General features: G+C 36.8%; 3 long non-coding RNA genes across 7 annotated transcripts; 2 read left to right on the top strand and 1 right to left on the bottom strand.

Annotated features, from left to right (window-relative positions):
- Positions 1-1,969: 1,969 nt before the first annotated feature.
- Positions 1,970-11,718, bottom strand: LOC121749525. Of its 3 annotated transcripts, none has more exons than XR_006039632.1 (3): positions 8,706-11,718; positions 7,196-7,259; positions 1,970-1,988 (listed from the first exon to the last, which is right to left on the bottom strand). It is a non-coding gene; the product is annotated as an uncharacterized LOC121749525 (long non-coding RNA). The 3 variants fall into 3 exon arrangements; XR_006039631.1 differs by lacking the exon at positions 1,970-1,988 and adding an exon at positions 4,771-5,190; XR_006039630.1 differs by lacking the exon at positions 1,970-1,988 and adding an exon at positions 4,771-5,076.
- Positions 7,455-8,844, top strand: LOC121749527. 2 transcript variants are annotated; one of them, XR_006039635.1, is made up of 2 exons: positions 7,455-8,568; positions 8,658-8,844. It is a non-coding gene; the product is annotated as an uncharacterized LOC121749527 (long non-coding RNA). The 2 variants fall into 2 exon arrangements; XR_006039636.1 differs by having other exon boundaries at positions 8,639-8,844.
- A 1,618-nt stretch (positions 11,719-13,336) lies between the features above and the next one.
- Positions 13,337-14,774, top strand: LOC121749526. Of its 2 annotated transcripts, none has more exons than XR_006039633.1 (2): positions 13,337-14,498; positions 14,588-14,774. It is a non-coding gene; the product is annotated as an uncharacterized LOC121749526 (long non-coding RNA). The 2 variants fall into 2 exon arrangements; XR_006039634.1 differs by having other exon boundaries at positions 14,569-14,774.
- The last annotated feature ends 12,582 nt before the right edge of the window (positions 14,775-27,356 follow it).

Here is a 27,356-nt window from a genome sequence, read left to right as displayed (position 1 = left end):
CTACTTCTTTTTGCGTTTTAAGTTTGTAAGATTAAAGGGGAGTTCGTGTTGTGTGATTGGAGATGCTTGTTGATTGAATTATGTGGGAAGTTAAGGTGTGATGATATGCTATGTATACAATGATCCAAAAATGAAGGGATTATACCTCAATGAATTGAACTTGGTTGTGGAGAAAACAAAGAATGATAGCAACTTCTTCTTCTACTTCTTATCCTCTCGGCTCTCTCTTCGTCTTCCTCTCACTCTCTCTTTTTTTTTCTTTGTATATTGTAATGTGAGGAAGAGATTGAAGGGCTAAAGTAATAATTTGTGTGACTCTTGGGTGGGAGAATTGATGGTGGAAGAGGGAAGGTGAAGGAGTGGAAATTGGAGGGTCTCTTGGTGAAGAACCGTCAACCATGAAGGAAGGAAGGAAGAAGGAGAAGGAGAGTTTCTTGGCTTGCTCCCATTTGTTTGGAGAGATTTGGGCTTATCAATTAATTAAATGGTGTTGGGCTCAATTTGTTGCAAGCCCAACTTGGCAATATTATTACTGGTTAGATTTTTAAATAGTTAGGGCCCAAGCCATTTTTGTAAACAGACATTTGGACTCCAATTTAATTTGGAAAGCCCAAATATAAATATATATATATACATACTTTTTTCTCGCATTTCTTTCGATAATTAAAATTCACGGAAGCTTTAATTAATTCGTTATCTTGTCTTCACATCGATTAAAATCGTCCAACACAACCACTTATATTTGGTGTTGTTCCAAATATAAATTCCTCGACCGTTCCTCAATTTTATGCGCGCCAAGCACTATAAAAGTACGGGCGTTACACCTAGCTTGCTCCAAAGTTTCACGCAATTCCAAGAAAAAATTTCATGGTCCACCGGCCTCCATTCGCACTCTTGATCTCCTTGCCTCGTCGTGCCTTGACAAATTAGGGGTTCACCCCAAACTTTTAGATTCTCGATTGTTTTCGTCACTCGGGAAAGTGATAGATTATCTCAATTTAAAACTACGGTTCGCGTGTATTAAATATAGCCTACAACATAAGCATTCTATGTTCGCAACATATTTCACCATCTCATTGATCAACAAATATCACATTAAAAGTCATTCATACTTCAAAATAACAAGTATAATACACATCATATCGCTTCCCAAAACACAACGCTTTCACATTTCGCATCTACTTTCAAAACTCACACTTTTTCTTCAAAAGTCACCAATCTTTACTTTCAAACTTTAAAAGGTTTTGACTCTAAACAAAGCATCTTCATAAAACTCTCACTTATCTAAAAAAAAATTTGAACTATCTTTCTCACTTTAAAACTCAAACTCGAAATCAAACTCATAATTTCTCTTCAAAACTTGCTCTTTTCTCAAACATCAGAAAATACTATTCTCAATTTGAAACCAATCCCTCGCGGAAAGATTTCACTTCCTCGTTCTTATAAAAAAATTTCTCCTCTTTCATTCTCAAAATTCTCTCATTTTCCTTTCTCCAAAACTTTCTCTTAGAAACATTCTAGAAAAAAACATGGTACCTTTTTCTCGGTTGAGTGTGACGAGTCGGGATGTTGAGCCTTCAATGCATAGTTATTATTATCATTATTATTTTAGTATAGCGAAACAAGTCTAGACTAAGACAAAAAAAAGACTCTCGGGTCCAAAGTGGAAAGAAAAAATTGCTCTGATACCACTTTGTCACGCCCGCATTTTCTAAGGATAGAAAACACGGTTGATCACGACTAGGGGAGGGTTAAAGAAGCGGGGAAGAAAGGGGGAAAACAACACAACTCGACCATAACTCGAAACAAATGGGAATAGCTCGAATAAAATCAGAGTATCTCAACAATCAAAACTCAAAAGAAGGACAACTACTCAGCGGAAGCATTTGAGAAAAGAAATATGTCACGTGTGAAGACATGACACACTCTAGACACTTAGATTTCTTGAACGACCTTGCTCAACACCCACCGCGCCCGTCACGCTCAACCTGCAAATTTTTAAAAGAAAATGCAGGGCTGAGTACTTGATGTACCCAGTGAACACATGCCAAAATAATTTTCATAAAATATTGTGTCAGCATTTAAAAGTGAATTCGGAGTTTTATAAAAGACGAAGTCACCCAAAACATTTTCTCGCTCAAAAGTATGGTTGCAACCCATTTTTTTCTCTCCTCGTACCATATCTAAACCTCATATGTGAAACCAGAACATGGCCACATTCTCGATCACCGGACTGGCCAACTTGAAAGCTAGCGCACGAACCCCTCTGTGTACACTAGCTTGAATAGGGACTCGCTCCCTAGACATACCCGAATTCGATTAAACTCATAACTTCTAGTAGGAACTCGCTCCCCGCTAGGGAGATCAGATAGGCACATCCTTAAAAATAAAATACGGCATGACACAATATATTTCACATAAAAAATATACTTAGGGCATTGCCCTTATTTAAAAAGAAAGCCCACCTCGTTCGTTAAATTTTCTGAATTTAAATTCCTTGCTCAAACTTCAATTTTGTCCACCAAAAAGATCTTTCTTTGAGTCCATCCTAGCTTCTACCTCTGTTTATTTAATCTGGTCCAAATTTCCCAACTTAATTCCCAGCCCAACACATCTCTCCATCCCCAAATTTCAACTCTCTCTTTCTCTGTGTTGCAACTCACACGCCACTTTACCTCTCCTCAATCTCAAACTTCTTTCTCCAATACTTCACAAAATCAGAGAACTCGCGCCTCTAACCCCTCTCCTCTCCAGTGATTCTCTCTATCTAACACTCTCAATTCCGCCCACTCCTCATTCTCAAATCAGTAGAGCTCTCAGAGCAATTGCCGTTGCCCCCTTCTCGCCGTCGCTGCCGAAGTCCAGCCGCCGCTGCTCCAGATTGAAACAGCCGTTGTCCGCCGTGCAGCCATCGTCGCGACCGTGAACTCTCCATCTTTTCCCTTTCAATTGCACAGCGTCGTCATGCTTTCTCCACCACCGTCGTGGGCTGCGCAGTCCGCTCGCCGTTGCTGTCACGGTGCAGATCGTGCTGCCGTGCAGACGTGGTCGCTGCTACCAGCACCGAGCCGGCGCCGCCTTCCTCCAGCACGTCGTCCAGCAGCCTCGCCGCCGATGCGTTCGGTTGAACGGGATCCATCACACTCCTAACGTCGCCAATTATCTTCCTCATACGTCGCTGCCTCACTCTTTTTCTCTGTCCGTAAGCAGGATTCGCAGCGCTGTCGCTCACACGCCGCCGTCTCATTCATCTCCCCTCTCTGCTTCTCGTTTTTCCCTCTCCCTCACGTTTTGTTCTTTTTGTTTTGAGAGAATGGTTTAAATTGTGGAATTAATGGAATATATATATCTCCATCGGAAAAGATTTGACTAATTATATTCCTCTTTTTTTAGTGTGGTGGAGAGATTTGAGATAACTACTATAGATTTGATATTGAAGAGGGATAGATAATCTTAAATTAGAATTAAGAGGATTAATTTTGGGCTCAAAGAAGGAAGAATTAAAAAGTTTTGAGCTCGTGACAATTGGGTTTCAAATTGGGCTAGGAAAGAAAAATTGTTTGGCTCAAAAAGTGAAATACTTCTCTCGACAAATAAATAAAGGCGAAAAAAATTTCAGATGCACAAACGATGTCACTACGAGAACAAATAAATAGGGTAGAAAAAGTCGGGGTGTTACAAGGTTTAATCCCACAAAATTAATTAATTGTGGAGGAATAAAATAGAAGCCAATAATAAAATCCCACAATTAAAAGAAAGGCAATTTTTGAAAACTTGGCTGGGAAATTAATAAGGAATTTATTTGGTATTTACTTGGGGAGAAATAGATTCACGATTTAGGAAATAAAACAATGACTATTCCACAAACAAGGGAACAAAGTAAATTAAATCTCCAAGTAGGAAATAATGAGGGAGGGGCCGAAAATTTTAAAGGTATGCACAAGGAAAATTATTTAAATCCTCAATTAAATAAGAATAGGATTTAAATTTGGTAATTTCTTTATAGGAAAAGACTCTCATAAAATAAATAACAATTAAATAAATTTACACAAGGAAATTCGAAGCATAAGGGGCGTGTGATATGGAGAGCACAATACAAGGAAAATATTCACATTTCCAATTAATTTGACTTCGGTATTAATTTGGTATTTATTTGAATAGAAGGAATTCCACAAAGCAGGGAAACAAATATTATTTCCTTCTTAATCAAAGGCTCCGAAGATTTGGGTATTATTCCCACAAGGGAATAATTCGAATATTAATCAAATTATGGTGAGGAAACAAAATGTTACAAGATTTAATTTGGATTTAAAATAATGAAAGGAATCAACAAGGTACCAATTAAATCAAAGGAATAATTCATCCTCCTAATTAAATTAGGGGATTTTTCGAAATCCCTCAAGAATAGGCTAGGGTTCGAAATTCATGTAGTACAAGTTTGGAATAGTTTGTTTTGGATTTAATTTGGATAAATATCCCAAAAAAATTTTATTAAATCCAAGAAATAGAATATAGTTTCCAATAATGGGGGGGGGGGGCGAAAATAGCCACTTTATTTGGCTAGAACAACATGCATGATCTTATTTAATTTAATTTCCCTCATTGCAAAAAAAAATATAAATAACACTTCATTTCAAATCACCCATGACAATTTATTCCACATAGTCAACTCAATCACGTAGCAACAATTAAATTTCATAAATGAAATTTCCAATCGACATATTAACATAAAAGTCGCAAAAAAAATTTGGGATGTTACAATTGTATATATAGTTGATATAGATTATATATATATTTGAAATTATACGTGCGTAGTTGACATTAAAAAAGGGAGATAGCTAAATCTTGAACTAACTCCTTGCAACTAATTCCCAACTGGGAAATATCACCAAACACCTAGAGTGCATTATGATTAAGCTTGATTCTCCAATCCAACTCACATCCAGCACAATTGATAATCCAAACCCATGACGGGCTCAAAACCGGACTAGCCTCATACTCCCCTCCCTTCGCCGCCGTCTCCACCAATGGAAGTCGGAAAAGTGCCGGGAAATCTAAACGGAAGAGGATTGATCCCTGTGAGCCCCACACACAGCAAAACACCTTCAATTTTAGCGTCAGTTTTTCCAATTATACCCTCCTCACCGATATTGACAAGTTTGATTTTTTTAGGTTTCTTTCAGTTCTTACCTGTGTATGGAGAAAATTGAGCATGGCCATTGCATCGTTTAAGAAGACATATGGTGAAACACATTCAGCGAACATGGACGACTAAAAAATATTTTTCATGTAGAAAATTCTGGACCACTCATTTAATAAAAATGAATAACTGATAATGCATCTCAATTCTCAATTAGGCTAAAAAATCTCAATTGATCACAACCACATATAATTATATATATATATATATATATATATATATATATATATATATATATATAGAAGTGATCAAGGTGTAACTATTTTTAAGTGTATAACTAGAGAACAAATCTCAGCCACACAAATAAATGGAACAAATAGTATTTAATTTAATAATGTAAAATAGGCCAAGGGTATTTTTGAAAATTACATTATGAAATTCAAAATCACATACGCGGTTTCATTTCCTTCCAGATTTTCAAATTTCCTTCCAACTCTCCCACGTAATCTTAGGTCTCGAAATTCCCCAATAGCTCGAAACCACAACGCCACCTTTCTTGGCCTTCTTCTCCGGCGACTCGTTGTTCTTCACCAATGAAGGCGACGACAATGTAGGCTCTGCCGCCGAACTCATCATCCGCCTCCACCCTACCAACATCGCGCTCAAACCTTTAAGTTGTGCAGCGGGCGCAGGCCTCCCCGGCGCAATCGCCACGTAACATCGGCAGTTAGTAATTGCGATTCATCCATAAGATTCACTATTCGTAGAATCGAACATTTTGATCGCACCTCGTTAATGGTTTTCTAGTTTGTGATAGATGGCTATAATTTCATTGGACGATTATTGTAAACTGTGAGTATGAACTATTTTGGTATTGTTTAATCTACGCAGCTAAAAATTGTATGTTGTGATTGGAAATACAAGTAGGAATTTGTGTGCGTGTGAATTGTATGATATCTATCATTTCCGTATTTGTTGGCATTGCTATTTGTGTGCACGATCGAATGATTTCCAGCACATTCTTTGACATATGGAAACTTCACTCTATCATGGAACACATCACTATTAACAAGATTTTACTTCACTGTTGTTAACAAAATACATCACTATAGCAAAGAATCAAAGAAACTTCATGTCACGACCGCATTTTCTAAGGATAGAAAACACGGTTGATCACGACTAGGGGAGGATTAAAGAAGCGGGGAAAGAAATAAGGGGAAAATAAAATCAAGCATTGGTTGCGATACATGACTAACCAAGTGCTGATACATAGAAGAAAAGATACTCGATCATGAAAACTCGAGTAATTGTTTGTAAAGAAATTTTAAAATATCAGAGTTTTGAACAACATAGACTTGAGTCTTTTAAGATGCACAACGGAAGCAAATGAACGCGGTTCCATGTATGAAGACATGAACCTCCAAGAGTCAAAATCTGACTGAATTAAATGTCTTGTCTCAATAGCACTTTCTCCACCACTTCGCTGCTCAACCTGCACATTTAGAAATATATGCAGGGCTGAGTACAAAAGTACTCAGTGAACACATTGCCGAAAATTCCACATATACATTTGAAAATATTGTCAAGCCATCATCACAGTAACACCCAGGGGTTTTATTTAAAAGACCTGAGCTTACTAAAAATATTCACATTGGGCTGCAGCCCCTTTTTCCAGTACTTAGCCATATCTGCTTACATTGTGCCGTGGAGATGGTGTTCTCCCACGGTCACCTTACATTCGTGTGCCGGGAAGGTGGCCACCTGCTCTGCCCAACATGTCAGAGGTAGCTTGTGCCGGGAAGGTGGCCACCTTCCACGGTCACCTGCTCTGTCGTTCACGGTCAGAGGTAGCTTGTGTACACTAGTCCGAGCGGGGACACCACCCTCACTGGGACCCGAATTCGACTTATATCATCATTCATAATTCACTTGGCCGTAGCCAACAGATAGGCATCATACACAAAACATTTATGGCATAACAACATCATTAAAATCACGAACATGTGTTCTTGTTTTCATAAAATACGATTTGTATTTTAGTATAAGAAAGCTCACCTTGTTCGCTTAAAACTCTTTAACTTGAATTTTCCTGACTCCACCCTTGACTCACAGAGATAGCCTTTTGAAAACAAACAACGTACTAATAAGACTCGATAAATTCACATACTTATAGGAATGCATGGCCTACTTTATTTCTTTTATCATTTGTTCACCGTTAGAAAATTTTAGAAACTTGCTTATTAATTAAATTGGGAAAAATTAATTAATAACACTTCTTTATTAAACTTAATTATTTCTGTGACTTGAGAACGTCGTCTCCCTCTTTCTTTCCATTTCCTTAGCGGCCGCCCGAGGCGTCGCGGGGCGATGCCGGTCGGCCACTTACGCCCATAATTCCTTCGTTGGCTCCTCGTATTTCCTTCCACGATATCGAAATAAAACCCCAAAATTTATTTAGGCGCATATCTGAATTATCGCAACTATTTCCATTTGTTAAGAAAAAATATATATTCCGGACTTGGGATAAATTATTCATACTTCAAAATTATTTCGGGATTTAATTAAATAATTCCCCACGATTTAAATTATCAGCCTAAGCATTTATTTTAAACTGACCCAAATTAATTAAGAGGTGATCAGCCCGAAAGAAGTTTCAGTTTATTGATCATATGTTTTGTCTATGGTTATCACTACTCTCTCTAATTGATATGTGATATAATATTGTAGTTGAAACATGCACTGGTCGTGCTTTTCAATGTCATAATGTGGGGATGCTATGTAAATAGCATGAAGTCTCCGTCGGCTTTACAAGCTACAGTGACAAACTTTGCTACAACCTTTCTAACTTTAGGATGTCTGGATATAGGCCAAAATCAATTTCCTCTAAATAAAATAGGAAGGCCCAAGAAAAATGGCCCACCAAACAATACTCTCTTCTCCACTATCGGTATCTTCTCCTCCCTCTTTTTTTCTTTTCTCTTTTCTCCTTTCTTCCAACTTCCCCAAATTGAGAAATCCTTTCTCCCTCGTCTCTCTCTCTCTTTACAAAATTGAAGAAATTCTCAATCCGGCGTCGCCTGCTCCGATTCCGCCAGCCACCGCCGCCATCTCCAATACTCCTTCAACTCTATCTCAGATTACAACAATCCATTCGATTTTTCCAAACGCCCAATTCCAGAATTCGTCGTGGCTCGCCGGCGGTCAGCCTGTTCGTCCTCCGATTTAGATAGCAACGGACCTAGCCGTGCGTCGCCGTCGCTGCTGTGAAATCGCTGTCGCGGTGGAGAGATTCTGCCGCTGATCCGCCGGGAAGAGCTGCTGCCGGGGCGCGTCCACCGCCGTCTGCGGTCGCCACGGGTCTGCTCGTTGTTCGAACAGCCCCGAAACGACACCGCGCAGCCCCGAAACCAACCCGAACCACTCCACAAGTAAAGTTCTTACGTTCATATCGTGAAATTAAAGTTCGATTTTTTGATTCGGTTTTGTTTTGGTTACTAGATTATTGGATTGGTTACAGAGTTATGAGATGCAGAAAATTGAGGCTATTGTAGAGGAATTGAGGTACCTTTGGAGAGGAGAAACACGCACCGACGGGACCCCGGATTTCCGACGAGATGGTGGCGAATCCGCCAGAGGAGAAAGGACGCCGCCTCTGAATTCTTCGAATTGAGAATCGGTGGAAAAAGAAGTTAGTAGGGAAAGAGCTCGTAGCCGGAGGAGCAGTAGATGGCGGTCTTGGGGGAGTCCATCTCCTTCCCAACATTACGTGTATTTGTGTGTGTTTAGAAAGAGAGTGGCGAGATGTTCATAGAGAATTATAGAGGGAGAGATATTTAGTGTGTGTATGTGTGTGGCGGTGTAGAAGTGGGAGTTGAAAGTGTGTAGATGGTTCCCGTAAATGGGAGAGAAATGGATAAAAATCTCCTTCAATTTTCCAATTTCTTTTTTCTATTTCCTTAAATCACTTTTTTTTTCTTTTCTTTCTTTATGTAGGGAACATGAGTGATACATCGGGCTTCCTTGGAAAGATACTACAACCATCGAATTGGTTATTTGGCACTCGCACATTTCTCCCCAATTGATTTAGATCAGGATTCGATAAATTGGTATCATAAGACTTTTTCGAACTTCCGATGGATATGCCGGACATTAACAACTTTTATTTTGGATTTATTCTGTGGATATTCATCGAAAATAATTGCTAAATAACGCACAAAAGTTATAAGTTGCCTTGTCTAGATTCTCCTCACTTGACGTAAGATTCTTTAAAACTTTAGTGTTGCCTTGAAAAATCTCAATATCAGCTGCACCGTGCTTTTATTTGATCTCGTAAAAAAAAAACCCCTTATAAAATTCTGGGTTGTTACATTCTACCCTCCTTAAAAGAAATTTCGTCCCGAAATTTAGGAAGTATTTAGACAAAAACCTTGGGATATTGCTCCTTCATTTTCTCTGCTTGCTCCCACTTTGCCTTTTCATGTCCGTGGTTTTTTTTTTTTTTTTGCAGTGGTCAATGTCTTGCCTCCCATGAGGGTCTCACGCAAGGAAATTTAGAGGTGGTCTAACAGTTTTAACTTTGATAGGAACTGGATTTGGGATTCCAAGAGAAATATTCGAATCGTCCTTGCTTTGTGTACGCTCCAAGATAGTCATGAAAATAAAACGATTATAATTATTTCGATTACGTGAGTGTTTGGTTCACCACAAACTCTCACCAGTAACTTGCAACAAAGATTTTCATGAAGTGCAAAAACTAGGCTCAATTGGGCTCATTATGCTCACTCCCAGAAAAGAAAAGATACAACTTCAAAGGGCTATACCCATAGAGCTTGGAAATTTTATTGTGGGAAGAGCCAGATGGAATAAATCGCGAAAGTGAGGGTATGATGAATAGAATGTAGATGTCAACAATAAGTTGCCAATAATATAATCAAAATTAACAGTGAAGTAGAAAAGATTCAAGAATCCCCAGATGATAACAGGAAGACCTGAGATGGTTGGTTACAAATGGATTTGAAAAGAATAGGAAAAACAAACAATTGCAATTTGCTCAACAACACTGTGATAGAAGATCGTATCAACGAATTTTTTTTTTAGAGTTTATAAGCAGTTTAGGGAAACTGACTAATAAAGAGGGCAACAAGAGGAAACTAGCAAGGGCGAAGCAATATGCCAGCTTTAAATATGGAGCTGCAGAAAAGCTCAAATCAAGAGACAACAGTCATATTTAAATTTAGAAGATGAGAGTACTCAGGTAAAATAAAGCGCTTGTCAATAGGTATGTCTGAAAACACAAAGGGTCAAATTAAAGGTTTAAGGTCTCACCAGATGGCTGCTCAAATATAATGAGACTGAAAATGATTGGTCTCAAGTGGATTTGAGAAGAGGAATAACAAGCAACTACCCTTTTGGGTCAACAATTTCGTGATACTATATCACGTTAACGAATTCACTAAGTTTATAACCAAATCACGGAAATTAACTGGTAGAGAAGACAACCAGAGCAAACTAGTTTTGGAAGAGAGCAAATTACTTTGGACTTGAAGTTGCTAAAGAGCTCAAAGCAGGATGGAATAATTATAGTGGGATTAAGAAGAGGTGACTATTCTTTACAAATTAATGAGTGTCAGCAAGCATATTTGAAAAATAAACTAAAGGTATACTAATGATCTTTGAAGAATATATTATCATTGAAGAGACAATTGCTTAAGAAGCATGATCGTTCTGAAGACCATAACCAAATCAACTTCTAGCATAGGAGTTTGGTAGCAGGAAATCAGTGAGTCAAAATATTGCTTCTTCATAGAACGAGTAGAAACTGAAGACATGAGGGAGCAAGCACACAACTGAAAGTGCTTCACGACCTTGACATAGAAGAGGAAAAATAATTGCACATTACCTTGCAAAAGGAGTCATTTAAGGTCTTAATGCAACAAAAGTATTTTGATCACGGGGGATGCGAGAAAATGAAATTCATGGGAACCCAAGTAAGCGTTGCTGATGAATCTTCTTGGTTAACTACAATGGTGATATCCCCTTGTTTAACTCTTTATAGAGAATGGTAAATGAGTTATGAGAAACTTTGGTCACAAGCTACTTTTTACTTTACGATCACGTCAGATGACCATATGTGGGGATTATGACTCTTTGGTACTCTTGGTTCGTCATAACGCTCATCCTCGTAACACGCCGTTTCTGTTTACTTATTATTGTAAAGCTAGGTTCTTTGTTTACATTGTAATAATATTCCCTTGCTATGTATGTGTACATTGCTTAGTTGGATCAAAAGCATGATCCTTTGGAGTGTGGATTGTCAGGAAAGACAATGGTTAACCCAGATTATTCATGTCATTGGGACGTAGAGAATGGCATCTAACCCCTACCATCTTTCTAGAAACATCGTTTTGTTCTATGTTGGATTGCTTTTCTCGAAGTTTATTTCTTATCGCGCCCTTTTCTTTTCGTCGCTCGGGAAAGCGAGAAATGTTCATACTGTACTTCTAAGTTCGAATTCATATTGTGTTCTAGAAGGAACGCATAACTAAGTATTATAAGTTCTTGGAAATTTTGATTTCCCCATACTAGCAACATGATTCAATGACTACTCAAAAAGAGGTATCATTTCACAAACTCAAAAAAGAGACATCATTTCAACAATTGGTACCATACTCGTATACTTTATACTTTCATATTTCAGTATTATTTTTTTTTCCATTTAGGAAAGTTACTTATTTTATTCATACATTCACAGTCTTTAGCCAAGAAAAGACATACTAACTCTTTCTTTAAGCACGCTACCAAATCAAGAAACATCAACTCTTTCTTTAAACTTGGTATTTTCATCTATTCACTCAAATTAAATGCATGAGTTATTTCTCAATTTCAAACTTTTAAACATCTCGACTTTCTTTTTCAAAAAGAGCAAGTTACCTTTTTCCTCGTTGAGTGCGATTGGTGGGAGTGCTAAGAGCATTTTCATCGATTAGACAGTCTAGTGGAACAAGGCTAGACCAAAGATTTTCAAAGAAGACTCTCGGGTTCAGGGCGAGAAAGAATGCTCTGATACCACTCTGTCACGACCGCATTTTCTAAGGATAGAAAACACGGTTGATCGCGACTAGTGGAGAATTAAAGAAGCGGGGAAAGAAATAAGGGGAAAATAAAATCAAGCATTGGTTGCGATACATGACTAACCAAGTGCTGATACATAGAAGAAAAGATACTCGATCATGAAAACTCGAGTAATTGTTTGTAAAGAAATTTTAAAATATCAGAGTTTTGAACAACATAGACTTGAGTCTTTTAAGATGCACAACGGAAGCAAATGAACGCGGTTCCATGTATGAAGACATGAACCTCCGAGAGTCAAAATCTGACTGAATTAAATGTCTTGTCTCAATAGCACTTTCTCCACCACTTCGCTGCTCAACCTGCACATTTAGAAATATATGCAGGGCTGAGTACAAAAGTACTCAGTGAACACATTGCCGAAAATTCCACATATACATTTGAAAATATTGTCAAGCCATCATCACAGTAACACCCAGGGGTTTTATTTAAAAGACCTGAGCTTACTAAAAATATTCACATTGGGCTGCAGCCCCTTTTTCCAGTACTTAGCCATATCTGCTCACATTGTGCCGTGGAGATGGTGTTCTCCCACGGTCACCTTACATTCATGTGCCGGGAAGGTGGCCACCTGCTCTGCCCAACATGTCAGAGGTAGCTTTTGTGCCGGGAAGGTGGCCACCTTCCACGGTCACCTGCTCTGTCGTTCACGGTCAGAGGTAGCTTGTGTACACTAGTCCGAGCGGGGACACCACCCTCACTGAGACCCGAATTTGACTTATATCATCATTCATAATTCACTTGGCCGTAGCCAACAGATAGGCATCATACACAAAACATTTATGGCATAACAACATCATTAAAATCACGAACATGTGTTCTTGTTTTCATAAAATACGATTTGTATTTTAGTATAAGAAAGCTCACCTTGTTCGCTTAAAACTCTTTAACTTGAATTTTCCTGACTCCACCCTTGACTCACAGAGATAGCCTTTTGAAAACAAACAACGTACTAATAAGACTAGATAAAGTCACATACTTATAGGAATGCATGCCCTACTTTATTTCTTTTATCATTTGTTCACCGTTAGAAAATTTTAGAAACTTGCATATTAATTAAATTGGGAAAAATTAATTAACAGCACTTCTTTATTAAACTTAATTATTTCTGTGACTTGAGAAAGTCGTCTCCCTCTTTCTTTCCATTTCTTAGCGGCCGCCCGAGGCGTCGCGGGGTGATGCCGGTCGGCCACTTACGCCCATAATTCCTTCGTTGGCTCCTCGTATTTCCTTCCACGATATCGAAATAAAACCCCAAAATTTATTTAGGCGCATATCTGAATTATCGCAACTATTTCCATTTGTTAAGAAAAAATATATATTCCGGACTTGGGATAAATTATTCATACTTCAAAATTATTTCGGGATTTAATTAAATAATTCCCCACGATTTAAATTATCAGCCTAAGCATTTATTTTAAACTGACCCAAATTAATTAAGAGGTGATCAGCCCGAAAGAAGTTTCAGTTTATTGATCATATGTTTTGTCTATGGTTATCACTACTCTCTCTAATTGATATGTGATATAATATTGTAGTTGAAACATGCACTGGTCGTGCTTTTCAATGTCATAATGTGGGGATGCTATGTAAATAGCATGAAGTCTCCGTCGGCTTTACAAGCTACAGTGACAAACTTTGCTACAACCTTTCTAACTTTGGGATGTCTGGATATAGGCCAAAATCAATTTCCTCTAAATAAAATAGGAAGGCCCAAGAAAAATGGCCCACCAAACAATACTCTCTTCTCCACTATCGGTATCTTCTCATCCCTCTTTTCTCTTTTCTCCTTTCTTCCACCTTCCCCAAATTGAGAAATCCTTCCTCCCTCGTCTCTCTCTCTCTCGACAAAATTGAAGAAATTCTCAATCCGGCGTCGCCTGCTCCGATTCCGCAAGCCACCGCCGCCATCTCCAATACTCCTTCGACTCTATCTCAGATTACAACAATCCATTCGATTTTTCCAAACGCCCAATTCCAGAATTCGTCGTGGCTCGCCGCGGTCAGCCTGTTCGTCCTCCGATTTAGATAGCAACGGACATAACCGTGCGTCGCCGTCGCTGCTGTGAAATCGCCGTGGCGGTGGAGAGATTCTGCCGCTGATCCGCCGGGAAGAGCTGCTGCCGGGGCGCGTCCACCGCCGTCTGCGGTCGCCACGGGTCTGCTCGTTGTTCGAACAGCCCCGAAACGACACCGCGCAGCCCCGAAACCAACCCGAACCACTCCACAAGTAAAGTTCTTACGTTCATATCGTGAAATTAAAGTTCGATTTTTTGATTCGGTTTTGTTTTGGTTACTAGATTATTGGATTGGTTACAGAGTTATGAGATGCACAAAATTGAGGCTATTGTAGAGGAATTGAGGTACCTTTGGAGAGGAGAAACACGCACCGACGGGACCCCGGATTTCCGACGAGATGGTGGCGAATCCGCCAGAGGAGAAAGGACGCCGCCTCTGAATTCTTCGAATTGAGAATCGGTGGAAAAAGAAGTTAGTAGGGAAAGAGCTCGTAGCCGGAGGAGCAGTAGATGGCGGTCTTGGGGGAGTCCATCTCCTTCCCAACATTACGTGTATTTGTGTGTGTTTAGAAAGAGAGTGGCGAGATGTTCATAGAGAATTATAGAGGGAGAGATATTTAGTGTGTGTATGTGTGTGGCGGTGTAGAAGTGGGAGTTGAAAGTGTGTAGATGGTTCCCGTAAATGGGAGAGAAATGGATAAAAATCTCCTTCAATTTTCCAATTTCTTTTTTCTATTTCCTTAAATCACTTTTTTTTTCTTTTCTTTCTTTATGTAGGGAACATGAGTGATACATCGGGCTTCCTTGGAAAGATACTACAACCATCGAATTGGTTATTTGGCACTCGCACATTTCTCCCCAATTGATTTAGATCAGGATTCGATAAATTGGTATCATAAGACTTTTTCGAACTTCCGATGGATATGCCGGACATTAACAACTTTTATTTTGGATTTATTCTGTGGATATTCATCGAAAATAATTGCTAAATAACGCACAAAAGTTATAAGTTGCCTTGTCTAGATTCTCCTCACTTGACGTAAGATTCTTTAAAACTTTAGTGTTGCCTTGAAAAATCTCAATATCAGCTGCACCGTGCTTTTATTTGATCTCGTAAAAAAAACCCCATATAAAATTCTGGGTTGTTACACTTCACTCTATCACGGAACACGTCACTATTAGCATGATTTTACTTCACTGTTGTCAATAAAATACATCACTATAGCAAAGAATCAAAGAAACTTCACTCTATCATGGAACACATCACTATTATCATGATTTTACTTCACTGTTGTTAACAAAATACATCACTATAACAAAGAATCAAAGAAATCCCACTCTATCCCGTAACACATCACTATTAGCATGATTTTACTTCACTGTTGTCAATAAAATACATGAGTGGCTGCTAATGCATCTCAATTCTCAATTTGGCTAAAAAATCTCAATTGATCACAACCCTACATATATATATATATATATGATTGTATTCAATGTCGAACTAATTTTAAAGACCGAACTAGAGACCAAATCTCAGCCATCCGATTTTATAATCTTGTGGATATAATAAATCAACGAAATCTTATTATTTTAATCCCAAAAATCAGATGAAGGGTTAAATTGGAATACAAATACTGCAGCGGGTAGTTTTTTTCCTTAAATCATGCGACACAAATTTGGAATTTATCTTCAGAATCGATCGTCTTCAACCATTGCTTCACACCATCGCTCACACCTTCAATTACATCTCCATCACCAATTCACGCCTGCAAGTAGATGAACACGTTTCCATTATGCGGCTGCAATTAGCGCACACCTTGTCTTTAATTCAGCACCTGCAATTACATCTCCATCGACTGCAATTCAATATATGCAATTCAACACCTGCAATTACATTCACCATCTGTAATTTAATCTCCATTGATTTCACGCCTGCAATTACATCTCCGACTGACCTCGAGTCGGTTACCGCCCATAACTCGGCTCCCAACACCGCGCCTCGGCCCTCCCTACTCGCGGTTTAGCATTGTTGTTTGGGCACCGTCTCGAGGTCAGTCCCAGGTTGAAATTCACCCGCAACTCGCCCCCAATGTATTGTGCCACCGCCGCCGCTGCTACAATGTCGCCGTTCAATCACTTCATCTTATAATTACTGTACTTCATCTTATAATGAAATAACTTCATCCGAGAAATGGAAACATGTCGGTTAAATGAACCAAATTTTAACAGTCCAAAACAAATAACTTCATCTTATGATATAATTTCTTCATCTGTTTACGAAATGACTTCAACTTTTAATGTAATTAATTCACGGTATATAGTTAAAATGAACCATCAAACAAATCGAAACTCAAATCTTGAAAATCAACTCACCATAAAATACACTAAAAATGAATCGAAATTAGAAATTAAGGTATGCAATCACTTCATCTTATAATCACATTATTTCATCTTATAATAAAATAACTTCACCTGAGAATAGAAACATTTCAGTTAAAATGAAACAAATTTCAACAATCCAAAATAAATAACTTCATCTTATTAGAAAATCATTTCATCCTATATTATAATCAATTCACCTTATACAGTTAAACTGAATCAGATTTGAACCATTGAAACAAATCAAAACTCATATATTGAAGATCACTAAGAAATCTCGAATTGAGAATTAGTTCCACAATACTAGCAATTTGATTCACCATAATACATAAACAATTCAAACCAATTGAAGTTTAGTAGAACCAAATTGATAATCAGTGTGAACCGAATAAGATTTCAAATACATATAAAAAATCTTATTCGACTGAGTTAATATACAGTGTGCTTGAATTAATCTTCTTGTTTTGATTTTCGCCATCAATGCATCCGTTTTTCCCTTCATATGCGGCTGTGCGCTTGGCCTTGACATTCCTCTTCGCAACAGGCTTCTTGGCATCACACTTCTGATTTAATACAATTGAAAATACACATATTAATCAAATATTCAAAATTTGAACCTCCCCAAAAAATAATATAATAACTTCATATTCTAATTTAAACCTTCCAAAAAATAACTTCATAACGTAACAATAATTTCATCTTATACTTTTTATTACTTCATCTTATTATTTAATAACTTCATATTCTAATTTTAAATTTCCAAAAATTTAAAATTCAAACCAAATTTCCACCCCTGTTAAATTTTTTGGAGAAATCCTATCGACAAAACTCATCAAACGGATAAATTAATCCATATTGTCCAGAAATCCCTTCATGTTATACAACAATCAATTCACATTACGAACTCATCAAACGGAAAAAATAATTCAAACTATCTAGGAATCCCTTCATTTTAAGCAGGAATCAATTCACATTACAAACTTAGGATGAAGCATATTTACCAACTCATAGTTTCTAAGCAAAAAAAGTTGCAGAACACTCAGAAAATCAAAAATTGACAACTTAAACAGTACACTTTTTTTTGAAAATAAAAAACTTCTCTTGTGGATCAGTTCTAAATTCTTCTTTGTTACTATCAACACTAATCTCCTTAGGATGTGCCTATTTGTTTTCTCTATGTACAACAAGTTCAAAATAAAAAGTCATAAATCCAGTAACAACACACATAAATCATAAATCAGAAATCAGAAATCAGAAAGAAATACCTCAGTTGATGTTGAACTAAATTACCATATGAAGTGAACTTTAAAACGAGAATCAGAAAATATAAAGGATGAACTAAATTACCATATGCACTAAACTTATTTGAAGAACTACGAGAATTCGAAAACACAAAATATAAACAAAATTAACAAATGCTTTGAACTCACTGACTCCAGATGAAGTTTTGGAGCGCAACATCCGCTCATCTAAAACCAAAATTTTCGAGGTTAGGTTGTAAGGTTTTCGTAGATTGTTGTTTTCTAGTTCTTGTCTCCACCATGTTGAAATTCCACAGATAAGTTGTGGTGGAGAATGCCGTTGGATGAATTAATCGGTGAATGAGTGAAGAGAATGGGAGTAAGACACACCGCGTTGGGGGAGAAGAGAGTGGGAGGAAGATGAAACGTTGAGCAGGAAGATTGAAAGGGTGACTTTTGATTTTACCCTAATACAGTCTCCCTTGATTGACGCTAAATTCATTTTTACCCAATTACACTCATTTACAGAATGACTAAGATGCCCTTTGGCTGAACAATTTAATTCACAGGATGAATTACGAATTTAAGATGTAGGAGCTCTAATCTCAGCCACTAAATTAAAATCCATTGGCTAATATTTAGTCTCTAGTTCTACACTAAGAAGGTGTTGTGGGAAAAGGGGACCCTATATATATATATATATATATATATATATATATATATATATATATATATATGGTGTATTACCTTCCTCATCACCCCCTAGTATAAAACATAGGACTAATATAATTCCTTAGATCAATTAATCCGATGGCTTTGATTAAATATCAGTCGGTACATTATTACGCCGTTTTCGTACATTAAAGAGCGAAATTGACAGAAACTATTATTTACAGCAGTTTTTAAACTGCAATTTCATGATTTCAGCCATTTTAATTAAAACTGTATTCCCTCTATCTCTCACCACCAATCTTTCGTCTCCCTCTCATTTTCTCTCTTTCAAACCCTAATATCCCCAATTTCTCTCTCGGTTCATTACTAATTATCACAAATTCTCTCTTTTGGTGTAGTCGACCACTCTCCAAAGAAGATGCAGCAAATGTCATCAATTCACGATCTATAGTGATTTATTTCGAGGTATGTTGATTGCGATTCAACCATCCTCGATTCAGTCATCGGTTGACGTTTTGAAGACGACGGAGAGCGTTGACAGAGATTTTCATTTTTCGTGAACCTTTTTCGAGGGTTATGTAAAAGAGTCACATTTCTGGTAAATTTCGACCCTAAAATAATTAGGTTTTACAAGTAGACGTTTGTTCTTCAGTGATTGTATGTGGTTTTTGCTCTATTTGCTTCAGATTTTGTCGCTTTCTGTTAATTGGAAATTTGTTCATTTTTTTTCATTAAAAGATTTCATGTTTTGATGATATATTTACATTACAAACGTGTTCCATATTAAATCATGTGTTCTTGTTGTGTTCCATATTAATTCGTGTTCTTGTTGTGTGTTGTTGTCAATCGTGTACATTATTCACACATATTGATATATTAATTCGGTAATGTACAATTATGGTTATTTAATGTATGATTATCAAACAATCACTGTGAATACTTCTTTGAATTTAGTGTACGATTATGATTGTTTAATGTATGTCATATGCATATCAATATAGATTATAATGGGTTTAATGTGTTGCGGAAGTTAAATCCATCCCCCAAAGGGTTTATCAATCTATGGGGCTAGGGTATAGTACCGACTCACTAACAAAACCTCATTGTTCATTATTTTGATATAGACTGCTATATTATACAATCCCTGATGTACATTATTTACATCTGAACTTGTACATTATTATGTGGATAGTTTTTAGAAGTACATTGATGGAAACATTAGATTAGTTCTTGATATCTGCTACATTAATATGTGTTATGGTAGTTTGAGTTACATTAGTGAACATGTTCTGTACATTACGTACGTTGATTATCTACATTATTATTTGATGTATTTTTGTTTGATGTTGCTCAAAGTGTAATCTCCTCGTACTTTGGTTTGATATTGCTTGTAGTCTAATATCCTCAATGTCACTATTTTTGAATAGGTACAAAGCGCTCAAAAAATCTTGGTGATGAGGACTTTGAGGAGGACATGCATAATTGTGCATGACTTCAAAATATCATTCAATGCGACATGACGTAGCTATATATGTACATACATTATTTAGTAATTTAATTACATTAATGTTTGGGATTCATACATTCAAATACCATTTTCATACATTAACATCGACATTAAAATAATTATTTCGTACATTAGACTAAGTCTTTCGTACATTACAAAACCATATTCGTACATTAAGTTATGTATGGAACTAAAATCAAATGATAGAAATAGAAATTATAGGAAAACGTTGGTAATATGCCGTAGCCAAATGGATTGCTAAACCCTAAGGGAAAAGAGTTATCTCCCTACTCTTGGTGATGTTTTTGTTAGTCGGTCGGTACTACAACCTAGTCCGATGGATTGCTAAACCCAAATGGTATGGATGCAACGTACTACAAGACATTAAACTAAACCTTTTGTCCATTAAACTAAGTCGTCCGTACATTTCGAAGCCGTATTCGCACATCATGATCCGTGTGAAACTAAAGACCCAAAGGATATAAACAGACATTATAGGAAATTGTTGGTAATATGCGTAAACGAATGATGTACAAAAACTCATAAATAATGTAGTCATTCAGTAGTAAATATGTACGAAAACTCATTAATAATGTAATCATTCAGTACTAAATAATGAAGATGTCAAAGCAGCTGTTAGAAACAATATGTTTGGAAAACAATCAAAAAAATATCACGATTTCTTCTTCCCCTTACGCTTCTCATTGCCTAAATCCGTATCTTTTTTTGGACATGATCTCGAATCATGATGGCACATCGCACCACATGTCCTACACTTTCAAAGGGATTTGCTCGCCTCCTTTATAGCCTTTTCCCTTTGGGAGATAATACGACTAGCATCTGTACACAGAAAACAAGTATAACTGTCACCAAACAGAATCCAAAACAGTATACATTATACGATTACTTTTCTACATTAGTCATTGTTAGGCATGTACATTATAAGACTATATTAGTACATTATTTCCTGTATAAATCCAAAACACACATTAGAAAACGAAATTATAAGCCTGTGTTGGTAATATGCTCTAGCCCCATGGATTGCTAAACCCAAAGGGTATGGATTCAACTCTCGCCAAATATTAAATCCTTAGTATTATGCATGTACATTAATTGCCAATTTGTACATTATTTACTATAAGAAATCCAAAACACACATAATAAAATGAAATTCAATGCATGTAGTGGTACTATACCCTAGCCCCATGGATTGCTAAACCCCTATTGGAATGATTTAAACTCCCTACCCTTGGTGATGATTTAATGTACATTATGCATGTACATTAAATCCAACTGCATACAATCTTTCGCTGTTACATGAAAAAGCAATATCTCTATATCATGTTCTACAACATTATTTAGTCCGTTTCTTGCATTAATGTGTTGGATTCATACATTAAACATCCCATTTTCGTACATCCATATTTGTATGAAACCAAAAATAGAAAAATAAAAACATAAATTACAGGAAATTGCTGGTAATATGCCCTGGCCAAATGGATGCCTAAACCTTAAGGGAATGAATTTATCTCCATGCCCTTGATAAATATTTCTTTGATCAGTGGGTACTACCACTTAGCCCCATGGATTACTAAACCCAAAGGGTAATAATTCAATTAAATTTATAAAAAAAATGTTGCATAACATTAATATATTGTCTTCATACATTATTAACTAGGGCATATACATTCGGTTGCTATACCAATACATCATGTTATATTACATCATTCAGACATATCCATACATTAATGTGTTGGATTCGTACGTTAACAAACTGTATCCGTACATCAATTTCTGTGTGACACTAAAATCACAAAAGTAAAAACACAAACTAAGAGACTTACTCAAACCCAAACAAATTCTTGTCGTCACCAACCGTTCGGTTGATGAAATCCAGAAAAATATAAGCAATTCGAGGAACATAATTACTATTCACAATTCATACTTCAAAAATTAAATTACATTATTCAATCGTTGATAACCCCAAATGATACTACTGACAATAACGAAGATGACGAAGAACTACAGTTGTTCGAATTTTTGGAAGCAATAACCCGGTAATTTTCTACTTCAGAAACGGCGCAGACAAGAGTTTTCACGGTGATTGTTTGATAATTAAGGAAAAAAAATCTCCCAGAATAATAAAAGAACGTGAATCATGGGATATGGATAACTGACATTTTTTTGCTATACCTTTCATACCCTTTTCAATTTTTTATATTAATTTATTTAATTCCAAGTGGCTTACATATCAACCATCAGATCACACCTAATCAATGGATGAAAATAGTTTTCCTTTTTAACAGTTGTTTGCACATTAATCTGAATACATCCCTATATATATATGTGTGTGTGTGTGTGTGTGTATGTGTGTGTGTGAGAGAGAGATCAAATACTAACTAAGTTACGGTAATAACTAATAACTAATACTCCATCCGTCCCATGCTAGTCACACTTTTCACTTTGACAACGTAAATTTGAACTTGAGAAATTAGTGTAGTTAAATTAAAGGAAACAAAAACTAACTCTAATGTCTTAATTAAATACCATAATTTTTTATGTCTTTGTGATATTTAAATTTACATGTTGTATTGATATAATTATGTATATATATATGTATATATATATATATATATAGGATTGTATTCAAATCCTTTTCCCCTTATAAATCCTTTCTCCTTCTTAATCTCATCCGTCGATTTACAGTGATCTAATGGTTTAAATCTTAATCTGAAATTATAAAAGTTTCTTAGTTTTTAACGTGTAAAGGGCAGAATAGGGAATAACAATTGGAGTTAGTTATGGTATGGTCCATGATTTCCTCCGTTGAGGATTTCTGCACTTTCTCAACTTATTTTCTTCAGATTTCGCTGGATTCTTTCTCCATTAGTCCGGGATTAATTTGCGTCGATCACACTGCGAGAAATTTGTATTTCACAGATTCGTCGTTTCTGTATCAAGCGCATACAGATTTTGATTTTCCACGATTGTTCGATTATCAATCGAAGAAGGTAATCCACCTGATTTTCGCTCATGTTTATTGATTGCGATGTTTTCAATGGAAGAAGGTAATCCACCTTATTAATGGCCGCGATTCCATCATCTCACTCCTCCGGAACCGCTACCGACGGGCCCGTCGTCAGCCTGCTCAACAAGCGCATTCGTGCGCTGCGCAAAAAGCTCAACCGCATATCGCAAATGGCGGAATCCCTCTCTCGCGGTAAATCCCTCAACAAAGAGCAGCAGGAAACCCTCCGTTCTAAGTCATTCATCGTGCCCCTCAATACAAGTCAATAAAGGTCATTCGATTTGTATTTACAGAAATTCTGTTTATCAGTCTGGATTCCCTCATTCAAATTGATGCCCATGTTTATTGATTTGGATGGTTTCAAATTTTTTTTTAAAATTCAGTCGCATAACCAAAATGTCTAGATCAGGAAATTCGTGTTTCATGTAGGTGTGCCTCTGTAATGTTTTATCGAAACATTTTTGACGTTTTATGGTTATGCGGTGGCTACAGTGCATTCATACTACTAGGTTTCTTATTTCATGTGCCATGGGCGTTCAATCATTCCCCCAGGGTTGCCGATTTCAGGGCATAGGAGTGTTGTATACTATGAGTTGAATTCGCGGCCGTAGAAGAGGTTGCATTATTGAGTTGAATGGTTCAACTCGGGGACTTTGAAGTGCATAACGCGTATGTATATTTCAAAACAGATATACATAATGTACATATTGTGTAGTATAATGCGTAGTTTAGTTTCTGTAATGCATGATTTGTGGTATGTAATGAACATTTATCCTTACCTGTTTAATTTAGGTTGTGTCGTGTTTCGATGCTTTACGCACGTTTCTTGTTTTCCCTAATGGTTTAACAAGCCTAGGGGCTAGGGTGTAGTATGTTCTAAGTCTAAAAAACGTTATCCAAATACACGAGCTGCAGTAATTCGTCTGGGGTTGCACATGCATAGCGCGTAGGCATTTTTTTAAAACAAATATACATAATGTACATATTATGCAGTGTAATGCGTAGTTTTAGTGTCTGTAATGCATTATTTGTGATATGTAATGAACATTTATCCTGCCTCGTTTCATTTAAGTTGTGGCGTGTTTCGATGTTTGGCGCACGTTTCTTGTTTTCCCTAAGGGTTTAACAAGCTCAGGGTCTAGGGTCTAGTATTTACAACAACAACCATGTGATGCATAAAACAAGATAAATAATGCATTCAAATAACCAAATAATGTACATAATCACTCAAGTAATGAACATACAAATATTGCATTCATTCTTAGACTCATGTACAACAGCAATCTAAAGATACATAAAACATGATAAATAATGCATAGAAATAGCGACATAATGTACAAACATGATAAATAATGTACAAATACACGAGCTGGAGTAATTCGTCTGGGTTGCACATGCATAACGCGTATGTATATTTCAAAACAGATATACATAATGTACATATTGTGTAGTATAATGCGTAATTTAGTTTCTGTAATGCATGATTTGCGGTATGTAATGAACATTTATCCTTACCCGTTTAGGTTGTGCCGTGTTTCGATGCTTTATGCACGTTTCTTGTTTTCCGTAAGGGTTTAACAAGCCTAGGGGCTAGGGTGTAGTATGTTCTAAGTCTAAAAAACGTTGTCCAAATACACGAGCTATAGTCATTCGTCTGGGGTTGCACATGCATAGCGCGTAGGCATTTTTTAAAACAGATATACATAATGTACATATTATGTAGTGTAATGTGTAGTTTTAGCTTCTGTAATGCATGATTTGTGGTATGTAATGAACATTTATCCTTACCCGTTTAGGTTGTGCCGTGTTTCGATGCTTTACGCACGTTTCTTGTTTTCCGTAAGGGTTTAACAAGCCTAGGGGCTAGGGTGTAGTATGTTCTAAGTCTAAAAAACGTTGTCCAAATACACGAGCTATAGTCATTCGTCTGGGGTTGCACTTGCATAGCGCGTAGGCATATTTTAAAACAGATATTCATAATGTACATATTATGTAGTGTAGTGCGTAGTTTTAGCTTCTGTAATGCATCATTTGTGATATGTAATGAACATTTATCTTGCCCCGTTTCATTTAAGTTGTACCGTGTTTCAATGTTTGGCGCACGTTTCTTGTTTTCCCCAAGGGTTTAACAAGCCTAGGAGCTAGGGTGTAGTATGTACAACAGCAACCACGTGATGCATAAAATAGGATAAATAATGCATTCAAATAGCCAAATACTGTACAGAATCACTCAAGTAATGAACATACAAATATTGCATTCATTCTTAAACTCATGTACAACATCAGTCTAATGATGCATAAAACAGGATAAATAATGCATAGAAATAGCTAAATAATGTACTCTTAGACTCATGTACGAGTTCCGTGACGGCTTCCTTATGCCGTGGAGTTAAACTCTTTATACAATTCAGAAAATCTGTAGAGGTTCGTCGACAATACAGATGGTCGACGTGCCTACCCCTTGGTTTCCAATCCTCCATCTCTTCCAGAGTTGTACTATTCCCGGCCTCTGATAATTGCTCCCGGAATTTCTGGGCAATTCCTACTGGCAGTATATCGTCGACTGCCTCGTCGATGTCCAATCTTAGCTGCTTTAATGGTGTACAACATACACAATAATAACATACAATTAGTTACATAATGTACAGACTGAATAAATAATGTGGACAGTTATACTGCATTCACTTATACACCCTTGTACAGAAGCCTCAAAATAATGCCTAAAAACTGATACATAATGCATTATAATAATAAAAAAATGTTCAGAATCAATCAATAAATGCACCACGAATATTGCAATCACCCATTGTCCCATGTCCAACAACAGTCACATAAAGCATAAACCATGATAAATAATGCACTAAAATAACTAAATAATGTACAGATCCGGTCAAGTAATGAACATACAAATATTTCATTCACTCTTTGACCCATGTACAACAGCAGTCACATGATGCATAAAACAGAATAAAAATGCATTCAAATCACCAAATAATGAACAGAATCTCTCAAGTAATGAACATATAAATATTGCATTCACTCTTAGACTCATGTACAACAGCGGCCAAATGATGCATAAAACAGGAAAAATAATGCAAAGAAATAGCTACGTAATGTACAGATTCGATCAAGTAATGAACATACAAATATTGCACTCACTCTATGACGCATGTACAACACAAGTCACATAATGGCTAAACCATGATAAATAATGCATAGAAATAGCTACATAATGTAAAAATTAATCAACTAATGAACATACAACTACCGCATTAACTCATTTACCCATGTACAACAACAGTCCTATAATGCCTAAAACATAATGCACAACACTTCTTACAATAATGTATACATTCCATCGAATAATGCACGACATAATATAACATACACTCAACCCAAAATCATAATGTATACCAATCCATACAATGTACAGAACAAATAATGCACAAACGAATATTAAAATAATAACAAATTTGGTAAACAACTCCGTACAATACTGAACAAATCGCAGCAAATAATGCACAAATGATAACAACATTCACTCATTTACAGGTTTCTTATTAAACTGATTCATGTAGCTTCAAACAAAAATATAATGCACAACAATTCCTACAATAATGTACACACTGCATCAAACAATGCACGAATAAATACAACATTCACTCAATTACAGACATATTAAGTTGTCGACATTGCTCACCTGCAGCCTGGGTTGGTTGGCTTTTGAAAGGCCTGCCTCGTTTCGTCATCCTGGATCTGTGACACAAACCAAAAATCAAATCGGATACAATCTTCTCTCCAAAATTGCTCAATACACAATTGTCAACCAGTTATTAACTACAAACTTCAATAATAGACAGAACCCTAACACAAATGAACATGATTTTACGATTTACTAAAATCTCGACCAAAACAAGTGCGAAAAACATTGAATCGACGATTAGGTGGTGTGTCAGCGGTGATAATCGGCGATAAACAGTGGGTATTATGAAAATTTGAAGCATTAAAACCCTACCTTGTTGTCGACTCGAACTGGAAGTCGCGCGCGAAGGGAGTGAGTTTTCGACAGTGAAACGGCGGCGGAATGTTGAATTAACAGTGAAAATCGACACTAAGGTTGGTTTCCGGTGGATTGGAGTGGCTGTTGGGGTTTGGAAATGGGGGGGGAATTCGGGGCGACGATGTTGAATCGTGGGTTTGAGGAGTGCGGCGGTGGGAGTGAGAGAGAGAGAGAGTGGGTAGA

This window comes from Salvia splendens, chromosome 9, assembly GCF_004379255.2.
Source record: "Salvia splendens isolate huo1 chromosome 9, SspV2, whole genome shotgun sequence".
NCBI lineage: Eukaryota > Viridiplantae > Streptophyta > Magnoliopsida > Lamiales > Lamiaceae > Salvia > Salvia splendens.
This window is presented reverse-complemented; position numbering and strand designations above follow the sequence as displayed.